The sequence below is a fragment of the Anopheles funestus genome, assembly GCF_943734845.2.
Source record: "Anopheles funestus chromosome X unlocalized genomic scaffold, idAnoFuneDA-416_04 X_unloc_31, whole genome shotgun sequence".
NCBI classification, from domain to species: Eukaryota; Metazoa; Arthropoda; class Insecta; order Diptera; family Culicidae; genus Anopheles; species Anopheles funestus.
The window spans coordinates 35,001-48,195 of NW_026045156.1; the positions used below are offsets into that span (position 1 = coordinate 35,001).

The following is a 13,195-nucleotide window of genomic DNA, read 5'->3' on the forward strand; positions in this document are numbered from 1 at the left end:
GCGTTCAACTTATCGGTGTTCATGTGTCCTGCAGTTCACATTGTGACGCGCATTTAGCTGCGGTCTTCATCGATCCATGAGCCGAGTGATCCCCTGCCTAGGGTTTTATAGTAAGGTTCCCAATGTAACACAATCCCGGTGGTACGTCCAAAGACTAACTTTCTGACTAAGTTGTCTTTATTACCCAATAGTCCCAGGCCTTGTGACTTGTGGCTCATGTCTACGCCCATGGCCACCATTCGCTAAGATAGTTTTGAAGTCACTTTGAAGGCCCAGGAACAACTCTCTTAGCACATCGGTTAACCTGGCGCCGCAGTCAACTCATGTGCTTGGATCGGATCGAGCTATTGAGTATTGGGCCTGCATACTCGCTCATCCGTATCCTTTGCGTACCGCCCCATGGCCCTTGTATGTCTGCACCACAGTTCCTGTTCGTTCCGTGCCTATGGCCGGATACGTATTGCACATCGGTATACCTGTCGCTACTCAGGCAACTCGTGTGCGTGGATTGGATCGAGAACATGGTGTGTGCCCCATGTTATAATTGATAGTCCATATCCACTTTATAGGTTAAAGTCATAAGTTGTGATTGCACAACCATTCTTCATAAGAGTTTAATCACTCTTCAACTAACTTTCGTTCTGGTGTCTTGGTATCAAATCGCGTAAGACACAAGATTCTACTGGCCAAATAGAATCTAGCACATTGGTTAACCTGGCGCCGCAGTCAACTCATGTGCTTGGATCGGATCGAGCTATTGAGTATTGGGCCTGCATACTCGCTCATCCGTATCCTTTGCGTACCGCCCCATGGCCCCGTCCTTAGAGTTAATGACTAGTAGGCTTAACTCTTTGTATGTCTGCACCACAGTTCCCGTTCGTTCCGTGCCGTGGCCGGATACGTATTGCACATCGGTATACCTGTCGCTACTCAGGCAACTCGTGTGCGTGGATTGGATCGAGCTCATGGGGTGTGTAGAGATTCCATGTTATAATTGCAAGTCCATATCCACTTTATAGGTTAAAGTCATAAGTTGTGATTGCACAACCATACTTCATAAGAGTTTAATAACTCTTCAACTAACTTTCGTTCTGGTGTCTTGGTATCAAATCGCTTAAGACACAAGATTCTACTGGCCAAATAGAATCTAGCACATTGGTTAACCTGGCGCCGCAGTCAACTCATGTGCTTGGATCGGATCGAGCTATTGAGTATTGGGCCTGCATACTCGCTCATCCGTATCCTTTGTGTACCGCCCCATGGCCCCGTCCTTAGAGTTAATGACTAATAGGCTTAACTCTTGTTTGTCTGCACCACAGTTCCCGTTCGTTCCGTGCCGTAGCCGGATACGTATTGCACACTAGTAGACACCGTAATCTGACGTATCTAACACACCACTATTGTAACTCGTCGTCGAAGGACCTTTCAAGTGCCTGATGGCCAGGGGAGCTCTTACACGGCACGGATACACAGTGATGCTCGCCCATCAAAGTGTACAACGATCGAGTTTGCTTAAGTGTCTGGGTACCTACACACCAGACACGATGCGATGGCCACGGATCCACACAAGGCACATCACATGCAGAAAGCTTTACCAGATTCTGACACATACCACACACATGCAACTCGTCGTCGAAGGGGCGTTCAAAGTGCCTTACGGCTAGGGGAGATCTAGCACGGCACGGAGACACAGTGATGGTTGCCCATCAAAGTGTACAACGATCGAGTTTGCTTTCCGCGCAAGCGTTCTAAGTGTCTGGGTATCTAAGCACCAGACACAATGCAATGGCCACGGATCCACACAAGGCACATCACATGCAGAAAGCTTCACCAGATTCTGACACATACCACACTCTTGTAACTCGTCGTCGAAGGGGCGTTCAAAGTGCCTTACGGCTAGGGGAGATCTAGCACGGCACGGAGACACAGTGATGGTTGCCCATCAAAGTGTACAACGATCGAGTTTGCTTTCCGCGCAAGCGTTCTAAGTGTCTGGGTATCTAAGCACCAGACACAATGCAATGGCCACGGATCCACACAAGGCACATCACATGCAGAAAGCTTCACCAGATTCTGACACATACCACACACATGCAACTCGTCGTCGAAGGGGCGTTCAAGTGCCTTACGGCTAGGGGAGATCTAGCTCGGCACGGAGACACAGTGATGGTCACCCATCAAAGTGTACAACGAACGAGTTGGCTTTCAACAAATTCTGACACATAGCAAGCGAGCGACCGAGCTACACCGAAGGCAGCTCATGGTTGGTCACTCGCGGACGATCATCAGTAATGATCCTTCCGCAGGTTCACCTACGGAAACCTTGTTACGACTTTTACTTCCTCTAAATCATCAAGTTCGGTCAACTTCAGCCATGCCAGCTGCAGCTCACGAAGGAACCGCGGAAGGTAAGCCTCCAGAAACCTCACTAAATAATCCATCGGTAGTAGCGACGGGCGGTGTGTACAAAGGGCAGGGACGTAATCAGCACTAGCTAATGACTAGTGCTTACTAGAAATTCCAGGTTCATGGGGACCGTTGCAGTCCCCAATCCCGACTAGATGGGCATTTTAGTGATTTCCCGTTCCTCTCGGAATGGGGGCGCCTATTGGCGAGAACACGCTGCGACCCACATTGTAGCACGCGTGCAGCCCAGAACATCTAAGGGCATCACGGACCTGTTATCGCTCATTCTCAGCTTGCTAAACACAAGTTGTCCCGCTAAGCAGGGCAAACGTAGCCGACGACCGCCCGTGAAGGCGCCGCCCGGCTGTAACGTCAGGTGCGCCCGGAGGCGCACTGCTGACAGCGTTCTAGTTAGCATGTTTGAGTCACGTTCGTTATCGGAATTAACCAGACAAATCATTCCACGAACTAAGAACGGCCATGCACCACTACCCTTAAATTTGAGAAAGAGCTATCAATCTGTCTTACCTCGATAAGTTTGGACCTGGTAAATTTTCCCGTGTTGAGTCAAATTAAGCCGCAAGCTCCACTTCTTGTGGTGCCCTTCCGTCAATTCCTTTAAGTTTCAACTTTGCAACCATACTTCCCCCGGAACCCGATTTTGGTTTCCCGGAAGCGACTGAGAGCACCGAATAGGGGTAGCGTCTCCCAATTGCTAATTGGCATCGTTTACGGTTAGAACTAGGGCGGTATCTAATCGCCTTCGATCCTCTAACTTTCGTTCTTGATTAAAGAAAGCATCCATGGCAAACGCTTTCGCTTCAGTTGGTCCTACGACGGTCTACGAATTTCACCTCTCGCGCCGTAATACCAATGCCCCCAACTACTTCTGTTAATCATTACCTCTAGGTTTCTGACAAACCAACGAAATCGTATAAACCGAGGTCATATTCCATTATTCCATGCAAGATTATTCTCGGCCAACGCCAACCCCACGGGGGGGCCGGACGCTTTGTCTTAGCCTGCTTTGAGCACTCTAATTTGTTCAAGGTAAATGTGAGTATCTTGAGCACCATGAGGAGCCCGTGCCGGAGTTAACCGGTAGCACGGTACTCGTTCACAGAGTAACGCCCAAGTACACCATTGTGAGTCGCAGCCGTGAGCGCGCGCACGAACGGCCCCGGCGTGTAACCGGGCGCCCGTGGCGGTCACGTGTCTGGACGGGCAATCAACTTCGAACGTTTTAACCGCAACAACTTTAATATACGCTAGTGGAGCTGGAATTACCGCGGCTGCTGGCACCAGACTTGCCCTCCACTTGATCCTTGTTGAAGGATTTATACTCAACTCATTCCAATTATGGACCATCGTTAGAGAGGTCCATATTGTTATTTCTCGTCACTACCTCCCCGTACTGGGATTGGGTAATTTACGCGCCTGCTGCCTTCCTTGGATGTGGTAGCCATTTCTCAGGCTCCCTCTCCGGAATCGAACCCTGATTCCCCGTTACCCGTCGCAACCATGGTAGTCCTCTACACTACCATCAATAGTTGATAGGGCAGACATTTGAAAGATCTGTCGTCAGTCGACAAGCGACCATACGATCTGCGTCCTTATCCAGACTTCAACTCAAGCCGCCCGGAGGCGATTGGTTTAACTAATAAGTGCACCAGTTCAGCTACCCGCGAGGGCAACAGTCCCGGCATGTTGCATGTATTAGCTCTGGATTTTCCACAGTTATCCAAGTAACTAGTGGTAGGATGATCTTGTGAATTATAGCTGTTATACTGAGCCTTATGCGGTTTCACATTCATTTATGTTTGTACTTAGACATGCATGGCTTAACCTTTGAGACAAGCGTATATTACTGGTAGGATCAACCAGAATTCGTTCCACTACAGACACACACTCGCTTAGTGGGAAATAAATTTCCACACAACTCTCTCTCTCTAGAACCATATGGAATGGCTCTTTGGTGTTGGGTAAGGCACCAATTTGTTGGGGTGTAACGGTCACCACCAACTTTAAGTTTGTTAGGGCACAACGGAAACCACTAACTAAACTTTAGGAAACTAAATTTCCTCACACATTATCTCTCACCATATTAGCACTAGGTGCTATCCACGATTGTACAACGTTTCAACTCTTGAATCGACCGTAGGGCCGCGGAATTGCTTCCGGGCCCCTATTCTCGCTATTAATTGTTCATCTCTTTCAATACATCGAGTTCGTTCCATTGGGTAGTTCGCATGGCGAACGTTTTGATGCAGCCCCCTGGGGGACCACGGCACTTTACACCGGGTATGGTGTATGCGCAACCTACAGATAACAATAAACCCCTTATGCGTGTGTAAACCGATGTTGGGCTGCTCAACATCTTTCATGGTTACATCACTTGCACCAGAACCCACGGTGCCGATTTGGTAATATGTTGTACATTTACTCTCAAGATGTACGCTTCGGCCCCTTATTCAGGGGCTCAAGCTATTACCAGCAAGAACAATCCTCATCCAGACTTGAACTCGAAACACCCGCAGGCGAACGGTTTAACTAATAAGTGCACCAGTCTTGAATCCATGCGTCGGTGGAAACAATGCCGGCGTGTTGCATGTATTAGCTCTGAACTTAGCGAGTGATTGCCTTGCAGCTGTCATACTGAGCGTAGAGCGTGATTATCGCTCACTTGAACCATGTTGAATGGCTCTTTGGTGTAGGGTAAGGCACCAATTTGTTGGGGCGTAACGGTCACCACCAACTTAAGACTTGCTTATAGGTATTTCAACGTTTTCAACTCTTAAATCGACCGTGTTTCATTATCATCTCTTCTTCTTATTAAATGCATAGAGTTCGTTCCATTGGGTAGTTCGCGTGGCGAACGGTTTGATGCAGCCCCCCGGGGGGGACCACGGCACTTTACACCGGGCATGGTGTATGCGCAACCTACAGATCACCAATATATTTGTGATCGATAATGCACACTTCTTACACGACTGACCAGTCGACAGCGCTGCCTTCCTATTATGCGTGTGTAAACCGATGTTGGGCTGCTCAACATCTTTCACGGTTACATCACTTGCACCCGAACCCATGGTGCCGATTTGGTAATATGTTGTACATGGTCTCAAGATGTACGCTTCGACCCCTTATTCAGGGGCTCAAGCTATTACCAGCAAGATCAATCCTCATCCAGACTTGAACTCGAAACACCCGGAGGCGAACGGTTTAACTAATAAGTGCACCAGTCTTGAATCCATGCGTCGGTGGAAACAATGCCGGCATGTTGCATGTATTAGCTCTGAACATAGCGAGTGATTGCCTTGTAGCTGTCGAACTGAGCGTAGAATGTGATTATCGCTCACTTGAAAGGGTCAAGCCCTTTCGAGTCGTCCGGTTTTTACGCCAGACGACTCGGTTCACCATCTTTCGGGAAGGGACCGTCTCGGTCGCAAGCTGCTCCGGTCCCCAAACAACCTGCGACAAATGATAGGAAATGCCGACATCAATACGTGTTCAGTTTGGTTTATCGCTCATAGGTCTTTTTGACCATCGATCCCTGATTATAACTCTCAATTAAACAGTCAGGAGAGTAAGGCATGCCCATCGATATCTCATCGACAGGCGATACCGCAAGAACGGCCAACGACACATCAGGTGATCGATTATTGCTACGACTTTTGCTTAATCGTTTCCACTCCTTAGAGAAAGAAACCCCCGGGGACCGTCTCGGTCGCAAGCTGCTCCGGTCCCTAAACAACCTGCGACAAATGATAGGAAATGCCGACATCAATATGTGTTCAGTTTGGTTTATCGCTCATTGGTCTGTTTGACCATCGATCCCTGATTAAACTCTCAGTAATCCAGTCGGGAGAGTAAGGCATGCCCATCGATATCTCATCGACAGGCGATACCGCTTGAACGGCCAACGACACATCAGAGGATCGTATCTTGCTACAACTTTTGCTTAATCGTTTCTTCTCCTTGGAGAAAGAAACCCCCGGGGACCGTCTCGGCCGCAAGCTGCTCCGGTCCCTAAACAACCTGCGGCATCAAATGATAGGAAAAGCCGACATCAATACGTGTTCAGTTTGGTTTATCGCTCATTGGTCTTGTTTGACCATCGATCCCTGATTAATACTCTCAATTAGAAGGTCGGTAGAGTAAGGCATGCCCATCGATATCTCATCGACAGGCGATACCGCATGAACGGCCAACGACACATCAGAGGATCGTATCTTGCTACAACTCTTGCTTAATAGTTTCCACTCCTTGGAGAAAGAAACCCCCGGGGACCGTCTCGGCCGCAAGTTGCTCCGGTCCCTAAACAACCTGCGGCATCAAATGATAGGAAAAGCCGACATCAATACGTGTTCAGTTTGGTTTATCGCTCATAGGTCTGTTTGACCATCGATCCTAGAATTCAACTTTCGAGTAAGGCATGCCCGTCGATATCTCATCGATAGGCGATACCGGTAGAACGGCCAACGACACACATCTAGGATCGCATTTACTCTTCCTTGGATGGATAACCAATACCCTAGGACCGTTTCATCGCGAGCTGCTCCGGTCCTCAAACAACTCGCGAACCACCGATAGGATGATATTAGGAATGGCCGACTTTCATCCTTTAACTCTCAGTTCTGCTTACCAAAACATAGGTACTTGGACCTTAAAGACCACTATATGTTCCCCGATCGGGGGCAATCGGAACGTCTATCCATCATCAACATCGTTTCACTCATTCCGAACCACCAAATTGGACAGACAGTACCATATTCACCAACCGATTGCTTCAACTTCGCAAACTGTATGGTAAGTTCTACTAATTTCACATCTTACCATCGACTAATAGTGCATAAATCCACTTGGAAATCACTTTTCCTTGGTCCTCGGACCTTCGACGACAACGTCCAACAAATATCCGAAGTCGTTTCCCAACTTAGACCAAGCATTTCGTATCTTTACTTCTAATCGATTTTTTCTCTCATAATTGACGATCAAAATCTAAAAACCACATTTTGAGCCAGAAGCAGTCGTCCGATCGTCCTGGGGGTAGTCTCAATCGATTTAGAAGGGCCCAATTCATAAAGATACGTACTCAGTCAAATTCATGCTTCTGGCTCACCTACCCCCTATATAGAAAACGAAAGCGTACAGGCGTGGAAAACGTGCCATTTTTCTCCATCACGGACTTTTTTTTTCTCGTTGCACCGACTCTAGTAAAAAAGTGAAATTTTTTACTAGTTACCAACTTTTGCAAATTATCATCGGATATCACTTTTCATGGTCTATAGTAAGTTCTTATCACGTTTTAGTAGTTTTTGAAAAAAAAATTTTTTTGAACTTTTCAAAATTTTTCAAAACAAAGTTTTTGTAGGCGGTTTTGTGTATGGAGGGTTACTAGTCTCGGGGTCACTGTTTGACCAAAAAACCACTATATATCATTCGAAAGGTAATTTCAAGGGCTACAAAAAATTGTTCTACGGCACCCCCCTCCGACGTCTAGTATTCGAGTTATTGGCCAAAAACCATCACTTGAGCGATTTTTCGTTCAGGGTACCCGACTCTAGTAAAAAAGTGAAATTTTTCTCGATTGACCAAGTGTTGCAAATGACCATCGGATTTCACTTTTTATGGTCTATAGTGAGTTCTGATCACGATTTGGTACTTTTTGAAAAAATTTTTTTGACGCACTTTTCAAAATTTTGCAAAACCAAAACTTTTTAGGCGGTTTTGTGTATGGAGGGTTACTAGTCTCGGGGTCACTGTTTGACCAAAAAACCACTATATATCATTCGAAAGGTAATTTCAAGGGCTACAAAAAATTGTTCTACGGCACCCCCCTCCGACGTCTAGTATTCGAGTTATTGGCCAAAAACCGCAACTATAGCGGTTTTTCGTACAGGGTACCCGACTCTAGTAAAATGATGCGATTTTTACTAGTCTAGGAACTTTTTGGTCAAAAAATCAAGTATATGTCATTCGATAGATAATTTCAAGGGCTACCAAAAATTGTTCCACGACACCCCCCTGCGACGTCTAGTATTCGAGTTATTAGCCAAAAACCGCAACTTAAGCGGTTTTTCGTCCAGGGTACCCGACTCTAGTAAAATGATGCGATTTTTACTAGTCTAGGGAACTTTTTGGCCAAAAATCAAGTATATGTCATTCGATAGATAATTTCAAGGGCTACCAAAAATTGTTCCACGACACCCCCCTCCGACGTCTAGTATTAGAGTTATTAGCCAAAAACCGCAACTATAGCGGTTTTTCGTCCAGGGTACCCGACTCTAGTAAAATGATGCGATTTTTACTAGTCTAGGGAACTTTTTGGCCAAAAATCAAGTATATGTCATTCGATAGATAATTTCAAGGGCTACCAAAAATTGTTCCACGACACCCCCCTGCGACGTCTAGTATTCGAGTTATTAGCCAAAAACCGCAATTATAGCGGTTTTTCGTCCAGGGTACCCGACTCTAGTAAAATGATGCGATTTTTACTAGTCTAGGGAACTTTTTGGCCAAAAATCAAGTATATGTCATTCGATAGATAATTTCAAGGGCTACCAAAAATTGTTCCATGACACCCCCCTGCGACGTCTAGTATTCGAGTTATGGGCCAAAAACCATTCATACTTGAGCATTTTGCTCATTTTGCCTGTACGGGTACCGGGGACTAGTAAAATCAGGCCAATTTTACTAGAGTAGGGGTCCTTTTTGGTCAAAAAAACAACTTTTGCTCGTTCGATAGGGAATCGATAGGGCAACAAAAAATCGTTCTACGACCCCCCCTTCCGATGTCTAGTATTCGAGTTATGGGCCAAAAACAGTTTATAGTTAATTTTTCACTCGATTTTACACCAAGTATCGCACATTACTCCGGTTCTATACATTGGATCGTCAATCTTTAAGATTTTATGGGTAGTTCCAACTGTTTGCTGCATTTCATCCATACATTACCAACCGATTCAATGTCTGTGCTAGAAGTTATTAGAGGAATAAAAAAATTTACCCTTGGCTTTGGACCGTACAAGTTTACCCATTTTTGGCCCGTATTTGCCCCATAGCTCCGCCGGTATCCAAGATATCGCCACACTTTCTTCTGGCCATGGCTAGATGGCACTTGTGGCTAGATTTCTTCCATGCACCACTAACCGCTACCATGTCTGTGGCCGGAGCTATTCACGAAAGCGCCTCGCGCACTTGGTCGGATTTTTGGTCCAACTTCACCATTTTTGGCCCATATTTGCACCATAGCTCCGCCGGTATCCAAGATATGGCCACACTTTCTTCTGGCCATGGCTAGATGGCACTTGTGGCTAGATTTCTTCCATGCACCACTAATCGCTACCATGTCTGTGGCCGGAGCTATTCGACGAACAACCATCACATTTACCTAGGTACTTTTTCGGATTTTTGGTCCAACTTGCACCATTTTTGGCCCATATTTGCCCCATAGCTCCGCCGGTATCCAAGATATGGCCACACTTTCTTCTGGCCATGGGTAGATGGCACTTGTGGCTAGATTTCTTCCATGCACCACTAATCGCTACCATGTCTGTGGCCGGAGCTATTCACGAAAGCGCCTCGCGCACTTGGTCGGATTTTTGGTCCAACTTGCACCATTTTTGGCCCATATTTGCCCCATAGCTCCGCCGGTATCCAAGATATGGCCACACTTTCTTCTGGCCATGGGTAGATGGCACTTGTGGCTAGATTTCTTCCATGCACCACTAATCGCTACCATGTCTGTGGCCGGAGCTATTCACGAAAGCGCCTCGCGCACTTGGTCGGATTTTTGGTCCAACTTGCACCATTTTTGGCCCATATTTGCCCCATAGCTCCGCCGGTATCCAAGATATGGCCACACTTTCTTCTGGCCATGGGTAGATGGCACTTGTGGCTAGATTTCTTCCATGCACCACTAATCGCTACCATGTCTGTGGCCGGAGCTATTCACGAAAGCGCCTCGCGCACTTGGTCGGATTTTTGGTCCAACTTGCACCATTTTTGGCCCATATTTGCCCCATAGCTCCGCCGGTATCCAAGATATGGCCACACTTTCTTCTGGCCATGGGTAGATGGCACTTGTGGCTAGATTTCTTCCATGCACCACTAATCGCTACCATGTCTGTGGCCGGAGCTATTCACGAAAGCGCCTCGCGCACTTGGTCGGATTTTTGGTCCAACTTGCACCATTTTTGGCCCATATTTGCCCCATAGCTCCGCCGGTATCCAAGATATGGCCACACTTTCTTCTGGCCATGGGTAGATGGCACTTGTGGCTAGATTTCTTCCATGCACCACTAATCGCTACCATGTCTGTGGCCGGAGCTATTCACGAAAGCGCCTCGCGCACTTGGTCGGATTTTTGGTCCAACTTGCACCATTTTTGGCCCATATTTGCCCCATAGCTCCGCCGGTATCCAAGATATGGCCACACTTTCTTCTGGCCATGGGTAGATGGCACTTGTGGCTAGATTTCTTCCATGCACCACTAATCGCTACCATGTCTGTGGCCGGAGCTATTCGACGAACAACCTGCGCATTTACCTAGGTACTTTTTCGGATTTTTGGTCCAACTTGCACCATTTTTGGCCCATATTTGCCCCATAGCTCCGCCGGTATCCAAGATATGGCCACACTTTCTTCTGGCCATGGGTAGATGGCACTTGTGGCTAGATTTCTTCCATGCACCACTAATCGCTACCATGTCTGTGGCCGGAGCTATTCGACGAACAACCTGCGCATTCACCTTCTCGTTGCACTTCTTCGGGAATTTGGTGCAACCAAGTTTTCACTATAACTTGGTCATTTTCCGTCCATCGGACATGCGGTTTTGGGTGTCGATACTTGACACCGCACGCTACAATATGTTTCTCCACGACCATGTGGTCCGATGCTTCCAACAGGAGCTATTCGAGGAGTACCGATTTTTCACCATTAAAAATGCTCAATTTTGCACCAACTTTTGCCTATAACTCAGGCTGTATCGATCGGATCTTCAATCTTGAAAAAGTTTTGGATAGGTGGCATCAAATGCTACATTTCGTTCTTCCACGTCAACTTTGTCCGATGTCTAGCAAAAAAGTTATTCGCGAACCAAGTCCAGAACCCATGCAATGGCTGCCCTCATTGCATACATCACGGCGGTTAACTCTCGTTACTCTATACCGTGGACTTGGTACTTTTTCAGGCATTCGTTGCTACTTCTTGGTTCATGATATTCGTTTACGGTCTTCACTAGGGCATTTGGTGCTCCTTATCGGTTCATGATATTCGTTTACGGTCTTCACTAGGGCATTTGGTGCTCCTTCTCGGTTCATGATATTCGTTTACGGTCTTCACTAGGGCATTTGGTACTGGGCTTCCCACTTTCTACTGATCGATCCATACTCACTTGCGTGCACCTAGCCTAGGAAGGTTTCCTATGGCTTCCCATCTTTCTACTGATCGATCCATACTCACTTGCGTGCACCTAGCCTAGGAAGGTTTCCTTGGGCTTCCCATCTTTCTACTGATCGATCCATACTCACTTGCGTGCACCTAGCCTAGGAAGGTTTCCTATGGCTTCCCATCTTTCTACTGATCGATCCATACTCACTTGCGTGCACCTAGCCTAGGAAGGTTTCCTAGGGCTTCCCATCTTTCTACTGATCGATCCATACTCACTTGCGTGCACCTAGCCTAGGAAGGTTTCCTATGGCTTCCCATCTTTCTACTGATCGATCCATACTCACTTGCGTGCACCTAGCCTAGGAAGGTTTCCTATGGCTTCCCATCTTTCTACTGATCGATCCATACTCACTTGCGTGCACCTAGCCTAGGAAGGTTTCCTTGGGCTTCCCATCTTTCTACTGATCGATCCATACTCACTTGCGTGCACCTAGCCTAGGAAGGTTTCCTATGGCTTCCCATCTTTCTACTGATCGATCCATACTCACTTGCGTGCACCTAGCCTAGGAAGGTTTCCTTGGGCTTCCCATCTTTCTACTGATCGATCCATACTCACTTGCGTGCACCTAGCCTAGGAAGGTTTCCTATGGCTTCCCATCTTTCTACTGATCGATCCATACTCACTTGCGTGCACCTAGCCTAGGAAGGTTTCCTTGGGCTTCCCATCTTTCTACTGATCGATCCATACTCACTTGCGTGCACCTAGCCTAGGAAGGTTTCCTTGGGCTTCCCATCTTTCTACTGATCGATCCATACTCACTTGCGTGCACCTAGCCTAGGAAGGTTTCCTATGGCTTCCCATCTTTCTACTGATCGATCCATACTCACTTGCGTGCACCTAGCCTAGGAAGGTTTCCTTGGGCTTCCCATCTTTCTACTGATCGATCCATACTCACTTGCGTGCACCTAGCCTAGGAAGGTTTCCTATGGCTTCCCATCTTTCTACTGATCGATCCATACTCACTTGCGTGCACCTAGCCTAGGAAGGTTTCCTATGGCTTCCCATCTTTCTACTGATCGATCCATACTCACTTGCGTGCACCTAGCCTAGGAAGGTTTCCTTGGGCTTCCCATCTTTCTACTGATCGATCCATACTCACTTGCGTGCACCTAGCCTAGGAAGGTTTCCTATGGCTTCCCATCTTTCTACTGATCGATCCATACTCACTTGCGTGCACCTAGCCTAGGAAGGTTTCCTTGGGCTTCCCATCTTTCTACTGATCGATCCATACTCACTTGCGTGCACCTAGCCTAGGAAGGTTTCCTATGGCTTCCCATCTTTCTACTGATCGATCCATACTCACTTGCGTGCACCTAGCCTAGGAAGGTTTCCTTG

General features: G+C 47.2%; 1 non-coding gene across 1 annotated transcript in view; it reads right to left on the reverse strand.

The window, feature by feature from the left end:
- Nucleotides 1–105, reverse strand: part of LOC125773369 (5.8S ribosomal RNA) — a 158-nt gene extending 53 nt beyond the window's left edge. The window contains exon 1 of the ribosomal RNA XR_007420063.1: nucleotides 1–105. This exon is cut by the window's left edge and continues 53 nt beyond it. This is a non-coding gene — a ribosomal RNA (5.8S ribosomal RNA).
- Between the last annotated feature and the right edge of the window lie 13,090 nt (nucleotides 106–13,195).